At 41.7% G+C, this 7,786-nt stretch overlaps 1 long non-coding RNA gene across 3 annotated transcripts; it reads left to right on the forward strand.

Moving 5' to 3' along the window:
- The first annotated feature begins 543 nt into the window (after positions 1-543).
- LOC140520983 (uncharacterized) lies at positions 544-7,490 on the forward strand. Of its 3 annotated transcripts, none has more exons than XR_011972737.1 (5): positions 544-3,261; positions 3,674-3,807; positions 4,419-4,520; positions 5,392-5,493; positions 6,675-7,490. It is a non-coding gene; the product is annotated as an uncharacterized lncRNA (long non-coding RNA). The 3 variants fall into 3 exon arrangements; XR_011972736.1 differs by having other exon boundaries at positions 4,423-4,520; XR_011972738.1 differs by lacking the exon at positions 4,419-4,520.
- Positions 7,491-7,786: the final 296 nt, after the last annotated feature.

The following is a 7,786-nucleotide window of genomic DNA, read 5'->3' on the forward strand; positions in this document are numbered from 1 at the left end:
CGTTGGGGAGAAGAGAGGACCCTTCTATTAGAGTTGATCTCTATGGTCATATCCCGCTCTATAATTCAGTGATTCTCTCCTCGAAAACATAGTCTGTCCGGTCAAATTGTGAAACTCCTTTGGAGTTGTGCTTTTAGTATATAAACGCCAGTGAAGAAATTTCCAGATAGTCTCTCTCTCCCTGTGTCTCTCTCTGTGTCTCTCTGTCTGTCTCTCTCTCTGTCTCTGCCTCTGTCTCTGTCTCCCTCTCCCTCTCCCTCTCTCTCTCCCTCTCCCTCTCTCTCTCTGTGTCTCTTCTTCTCCCCCTCTCTCTCTCTGTCTCTCTCTGTCTCTCTGTCTGTCTCTGTCTCTCTGTCTCTCTGTCTCTCTGTCTCTCTGTCTCTCTGTCTCTCTGTCTCTCTGTCTCTCTCTCTCTCTCTCTCTCTCTCTCCCCCTCTCTTAAACTTAGATGGGAATTCACTCAGCTGAATATGACAATCAGGTTTGTAGTGATGCTCCAGTCTCAGTTCCCAGTTCTTGTTTCACTTTTATCCACTAGAACAACCTAGAGTCTTTCCCCTCACATATTCTAGACATTGAGAATGCAAGACTTCTTTTTCTCCTTCTTCTTTTTTCTTCTTTTCTCCAGGCTAATCCTCAAGTTCAGACTCCTCTGTGGCACAGTAGATAAACAGTTAGGCCTGTAGTCAGGAAGACCTAATTCAATTCTAGCCTTAAACACTTAATAGCTGTGTGACCCTGGGCAAGTCACTTAACCTTTGCCTGCCTCAGTTTTCTCAACTGTAAAATGGGTACACATGGTGGTTATAAGGATCAAATGAGATAATATTTATAAAGTGCTTTAACACAATTCCTGGCATATACAAGGTACTTAATAAATGTTTGTACCCTTTCCTTGCCACTGTGTTCTAAAATATCCCCCTTGTTCCAATCCTTGCTGCCCTCCCCCTGGATCCCCCAGACAAAACAATCTTGTACTGTTTTGGTACTGAGTACATGATTACTTCTAGCCAGTTTTAAATCTTTTGTTGTAATGGATACTTCCTTTAGGCATATGGATAGAGAGAAGGACCAGGTCTGTTATTTTATTAGTAAAGGAAACTCCCTGGAGATTTAGTCAATCAGCATTTATTGATCACCTACTATACTCCAGACACTATGGTGAGCTCTAGGGATACCAAGAAAGGAAACGACAGTCCTTGCTTTCAAGGAGCTCATGGTTTAATGCGGGTAGGCAAGATGCAACTATGTACAGACAACTGTATACAAACAAGATGTATATGTGTGTGTATATATGTATATGTGTAGGTATGCATGCATGCATGTGTGTGTGTGATGACCTGGAGACAAATGACAGAGGGGAGACACTAAGATGAAGGGGGAATCCAGGGAGGAACTCCCTTTACCATTGCAGGTCGGTACTTTCTCCACAATTTATAATCTTAGAGTTTTGTCTCCAACAAGGTGAGCTAGAAATTGCCTGGAGTCACCCAGCTGGAATGGCTCAGAAGAGAGACTTGAATTCATATCATCCTAGAGCTCTCTCTCTCTCCATTTATTATCCATTATCTCTCTCTGACTTTTGCTTAGCCATCTGCTTGGAATTCAGTTGTACTGCTATATGTATTTGATCTATCACCTAGATTCATTCTGTTTCTAAAAGGGGTGATGAGGCAGTCCAAGCGGCTTCTCTTCAGTCACCGGAAGTGGACGAGAGCTCCAACTCAGAGGAAGATGGCCTTGATAAGTGGCAAAGCACCAGTGGAAACTTTTTTTGGCTGAAGAAACCATAGCACTGGTTGTCAAAATGGGGGGATTTATATATTTCTTTAACAAAATGGAAAATGAGATAAGAAAGGCAAAGGTTCACTTCAATCTAAAGTTGTGGATGCTTAGGGGCGTCAGCAAATGCCAAATGAAGGTATTTCAGATCAGAGGGATGACTCAGGATTTGAAAAATCTAACAAGATTGTTTTATTTCAAGAAGTGTGCCATATGTAAGGAAACTGAGAACTGCCGGACCCAAGTCAAACTTAAGATAGTATTGGTCAGGAGAAGTAAGAACTTGGCTCAAGATGTGGAGAACTGGTCAGGAAGGCCACAAAGGAAGCGGCTTTTCAGAATTCATGGGCAGCAGTCCAGAAGTCAAAGGATACTGAGGTAAAAGAAGTCAACAAGTTGGAGTATGTTTCTTTGAATCTGGATGAAAGCTGGTGGATATTATTGGAGAAGTGTATGGAGTTGGCAAGGGTTCAAATATTGGCGGTAAAAAAGTCATTGAAAATGATTGAGAAGAAAGAAAAGTGGGGAAATCTATTGAAGAAACTTTTCCTTCAGGCTGCTATGGCAGCCCAACTTGACAACATGTACCAGAAAAGGTGTGCTGAGGTTAAAAACAAGGAGATTGAGAAGATGGTGATGATTCATCGAAGATACCAGAAAGAAACTATCTGCCATAAGGCCCTGAAAGAATGTGAGGCCATGAATCTCCTGACGAGAGAATCAAAGCATCTCAGAAAGTATCCTTTCAGAGTTTTCTCCCCTAGAAAGAGTGGAAAACTGACTTCTTCAAGACCCACCCTGGCCATGACCATGTTTTGCCTGTGTCTTGCAGGACTAGCCCTGTAGAGATACATTTTGATAACCTTAAAAGCTCCCTAGCTTCTTCCTTGGTTTTTCCAGTTATCCAGACATCTGAAATATTTGATTAGATGTAGACAAGTACAGAGAGATATCAGAAAAAAAGTATTTGTTACCCCCCAAGAATCCTCAAATGAGACAAATCTTTGGGTTCCTCTCAGTTTTAAAATCGAGGTATTTTTCATGAGAATCTCAAAATACTGAAAAGCAGTTTAAGAAGTTCTGTTTTGGGGGTTTTTTTTGGCAGAAAGTGGGGGAAAAACAATAAAAGTTTTTTTTTCTAAAAAAATAAAAACTATTAAGCAGCTGAAAAAAAAATAAAAAGGGTGATGACAGCTGGTGGGACCCATACAACATGACTTCTCAAGGTTTTCTGCTCACACCTGCTGCCCTAGACAAGTATTAACCTAACTAAAGTATAGCTCAGGCTCCTGTTTCTCCTTTTGGATCCTGGTCCCCTAACATCAGCTCTGCAGCCCATATGGGTCACCTACAGGTCATAAGACCATAGTTCTAGGGCTGGAAGGGACCTTCATTACCTCTTATGCCAACCCTTCATTTTACAGATGAAGAAACTCGGGCCCAGGGAAATGAAGAGACCCACCTGAAGTCACATAGGCAGTAAGTGTCAGATATAAGGTTTGAAGCTAGGTCCTTCTGACTCTGGAGCCAGCTGTTAACAGTTAGTCAAAGGTCCATGATCGATGGGAACAGCCAGACATTGCTCTGTAGTAGGGAGGGGACTTGATTCTGGAGGTGGCAGTGGAGAGAATCAAAGAGCAGGAAATTAAGGGTCTAAACAGTGATATCAGGGAGAATTGAGTTGTGATATAAAGAGTGAAGAGTGAAAGAGGAGAGAGTAGACCAGGCTGTTGAGTAAATATGGGGAAAAATTAGGGATAAACATTGACATGAGCTGAGATGAGAGTCCAGAGCACAAGGTGAGCAAGTCAGCAGCAGACTCTTATGGGGTGACAGATTTTGCTGTGTCCAGAGTGCCAAATGGTGATGAAATGTCCTCTTTATGGTGAAGCCACAGATGCCATCCATGCTCCCACCTGGATCACCTAGTGTGCACATGACCTTGAGCAGGCTGGGCCAACATTTTCTTCATCTATAAAATGACTGAACAACTCTGAAGTCCCCTCCAGCTCTATCCCAAGGATGGTAAGATTTATTCTTTCTTAAAGGGGTGATGTCAGCTGGTGGGACACCTACATTACGACTTTTCAGGTTTTCTGGTCTCCCTAGCTGACCAAAGCGATTATCAACATAACTAAAACCCATATTTACATAATCATCTGGTTTTTTTTACCTGTAATACAAAAAATAAGGGATGACACAATCCATGATGAATTGTAGATGGAATTGTTCTTCACACAAATTGGTTTCATTTTTAGACAGTATAAATTCCAGGGGTTGTGTGTATCACACCAGATCCTTGAGCAGCTGGAGAATAGTAGTTGAAAGACTTATACTGGAATTTCTAAAAAAAAAAAGATAGAGAATTGTTTGAGAATTCAGTTGTCAGAGGTCAATAACAGTTAGGAGTCAGGAATTCAGGCAGGTCAGGGAAAGAAAAGGGTCCCATAGTTAGCAGAGGTCAGTCAGGAGGCCAAGCTCTCATGCTGAGGAGCCTCAGCAGTTATCAAACTTCCAAGAGTGCCAAAGGTTTGTAATTCTGGTAAATAGGCAATTCAAGGGGAAGGTGACAGGCATTAGGTTACTGCCATAGGAATCTAATGAGGCAAAATCTGACTCAGCTTCATTTTGCTAAGACAGGGACTGGCCCCAGAGCATGGACAGACCTGACACTGAACCTGTGGATGAGTTGGGGGTTGCTTGGAGCTGGAGAGGGAGTGAGAAAACGATGTGTACAGGTGATCTTTAATAGTTTGGCAGAGAGAACCCTGGGGGTGGATTCCTCTGTATAGCTACCAGTTGGGACCCTTCCTCAAAGTCTAATCCGGGGGTGGAGAACCCAAGGCCTCAAGGCCACATGTGGGCACTTGAGGACCTAGAGGGCCACAAGTGGCCTCAAGGCTGCGGGTTCCCCACCCTTGGTCTAATCCTTCCTAGCTCTGACAAGGCCCCAGGATCTTTGAAGCTCTGGGGCAAGTGACTCAGTTCTGAGTTCCGAAGCAGAGCTCAGAGCACTCATCTTTATTTTTTCAGAATCAAAGGATGATAATTGTTTTTTCCAGTTTTCCTACTTCTCTAAACTCCCCAGTGTTATCAATACCCCCAACTCCAGGGTTTCTAGAGTTCCTACCCCCCCCCCCCCCATCCAAATGCTAATCTCTGTCCCCACCACTGCTTCTCGCCGGAAGGAGAAAGAGAGATTTTGTCTTTGAAGCTGGGGTCTGGTCAGTCAGGAATAAGCTGAACAGGTACTTCTGGGCCATCAAAGTCTTGAAGCAGTTAAACTTGCTTTCACCTTTGTTGCAGTTCCTTTAAAAGAAATAGAGAGATCTTCAAAAGGTGGAAGGGGTGGCAGGCCAGAAACGTAAAGTGTGTGCAATCACTCAGATACAAGTGGCACCACTAAAAATTGCCTTCATATATCAGCTTATGGTTTACACACTCTGGCAGAAAGGACACTAAAAGGTCAGCAGAAAAAAAATTTATATGTCAGGCCTGGAGCTGCGACTCCAAAGGTGGTAGGAAGACATGATCTGAGAAGGGTTCTAGAGGGACCGGCGAAGTGCTTGATGTGGCAGGATTTTTTCCCCTCTTTATTTTATTTTTAAGGAAGTTGCTTGCAAACGTCAGCAGAGAAGCCAAGGTATAGACTCACAGTAACCTCTTGCTATGACCCCCAGTGACAAGACGGATAGTTGCATTCATCTATGGGTGAGCAGCAGAGACTTCCTGTAATTTTTTTTTTTTTTTTGGAATTCAGGATGTATTTTTTTTTTGCAGAGAGGGATGTAGCACTTGTGAATGCCCTGATCAGTCATGTGCCCATGATGAAATAGGGAGGGAGAAGGAGAGGGTAGAGAGGAGAAAGAGGAGGGAGGGAAAAGGAGAAAAAGGAGGGAGGAAAAAGGGCAAGCTATACTCTGGGGGTCTGTGAGATGCCAACTCCTATCCAGCAAAACATCTCCAACCAAATGCTAATGGAGAATGTGACTTCCAACCAGAGCATTCAACAAATACACCTTAAATTAATAATGCTGCCTTTTAGTAACAATTGCTTTGCAAGCATGGCTAGTAGATTACTCCTTCCTCTCTCCTCCTCTGCGCCACCCCCCACCCCCAGCCCTCAATCCTTCCCAGCAGAAAATGCTGGGAAAGAAGTGAGTCTCAGTGGAGTTTTGTTTAAGACTGACCCCCCTACTTTATTAACCGTGTAACATTTTAAGGTTGTTTTTTCCTCTCTGTCTCCTCCAGCAAGCCTCTATTGATCACTGTTTACAGTTATAATCCCTTTCAAATTTATCATCCATGACTAACACCCCACATATTGATTAGTGTTGACGGATGTCCCTGTACAGTATACAGCCACAGTGATCCTGGCCAGTGAAATACAGTAGAGGCAAATATATGTATGCGTGTGTATGTGTGTGTGTGTGTGTGTGTATGATTATTTTTAATTAATTATTTTTCCTCTCCTTAATTTGCTTTTAGCTTTTCAAATTTTCTACCCTTTTTTTTTTGCTTTTAGAATGATTAAACTCTTTCCTAGAAATACTGATTTCTATGCTTAATTACTACATTTGGACTGATTAAAAAATTTTTTTACATAATGCTTTTTGGGACTGAAAAGGCAGTATCTGCTTTGCTACTGGGTGACTACTGGGGGGGCAGACAGGCCCTGTAGAAGATCAGATTTATGAGGGACATCCACGCGTCTTAACCTAAAGCCTCAAGTAACAAAGATGTAAGGGCTAGTTTTTTAGGGACAAATTAGATGTCACTTGTGACTAAGGACAAGGTGTCCGAAATCTGGACTATAAATGGAGTCATTTGTCAACAGTGCATTTTTTTTTTTTTTTGCTTGCCTCCTGTAACCTCTTCTTTGCTTCTTACAGACGCTGTATGCTCGGAAGCCCTGATCAGACTTGCATTCAGGGTCACCTGGTACCTTTGGGGAATGGTGTTCTACGCTATGACTAGAACATGGTTTTTAGGGGCTATCGTAGGGATAGTATCTCAAATGTTGTCTTCTAATATGGTGAGTTGGCAGTGACCGCTGGTGCATCCTACTGGAATAAAAGTTTGATTTGGGGTCAGAAGAGAAGATGCCAAACAGTTGTATACATTTAGAGGGATCACCTAACTTTCCTGAGCCTCATAAAGTCCAGAGGGCTGGTGATGAAGAATGTTTTCTCCTGGCAGGGAAGTGATGAGCTAAATGATGTAAAATGAGACACATTTTGAGACACAGACAATATGGGAATTCAATTTGCTTACTTATGCAAATTTGTCACAAAAATATTGAATTCTTTCTTTATTTATTTATTTCATTCTTTGTTTCTTTCTTCCTTCCTTTCTTTTCCTTGGGAAGTGGTGGAACTGAAAGAAAATAAATGCTTATTAATGGGAAACATTATTAAAAATAAAGTGAGCATGGAACTATTTCTATTAATTATGTCTATTTCATGGGGTTTTCATAGGGTGATGATTGTGGAATTTGGAAAACATCATAAAGTACTACCCAAAAAAAGGCCTCTGTCATCATTATTTTGGAAGCTTGTTTTTTTTTTTTTAATTCCAATTTGCCTTGTTTTAGTCTAATATCTGGGAAGAGATCTCTACTAGATTATGAGTGTCTTATGGGCAGGAATGGAATCTTTGTTATTTTTATAAAATTATGTGCAGACATGGAACCTGAATCCAGATTTTCCTAACCCTGAAGCTGGCCCTCCTTCCATTACTGTATACTGCTGCTCAGGTGTTTGAATATGTATGAATGTGTATACATATGGGGATATATATATACACAGATATCTGTATATATGTATATGTATGTACATACACCTGGATATGTGTGTGTGTTTGTGCGTACTTCACACTTCTCAAAACCTTGGGAAAAAGGAATGTGATTGAGAGAGTAGCTGTGTACAGATTCTGACAAGTTCAAATGTCCCTGGAGTGTCAATAAGATACATTTCTTTAATAATAGCTAATATTTACAGAGTTT

This window comes from Notamacropus eugenii, chromosome 1, assembly GCF_028372415.1.
Source record: "Notamacropus eugenii isolate mMacEug1 chromosome 1, mMacEug1.pri_v2, whole genome shotgun sequence".
Lineage (NCBI taxonomy): Eukaryota > Metazoa > Chordata > Mammalia > Diprotodontia > Macropodidae > Notamacropus > Notamacropus eugenii.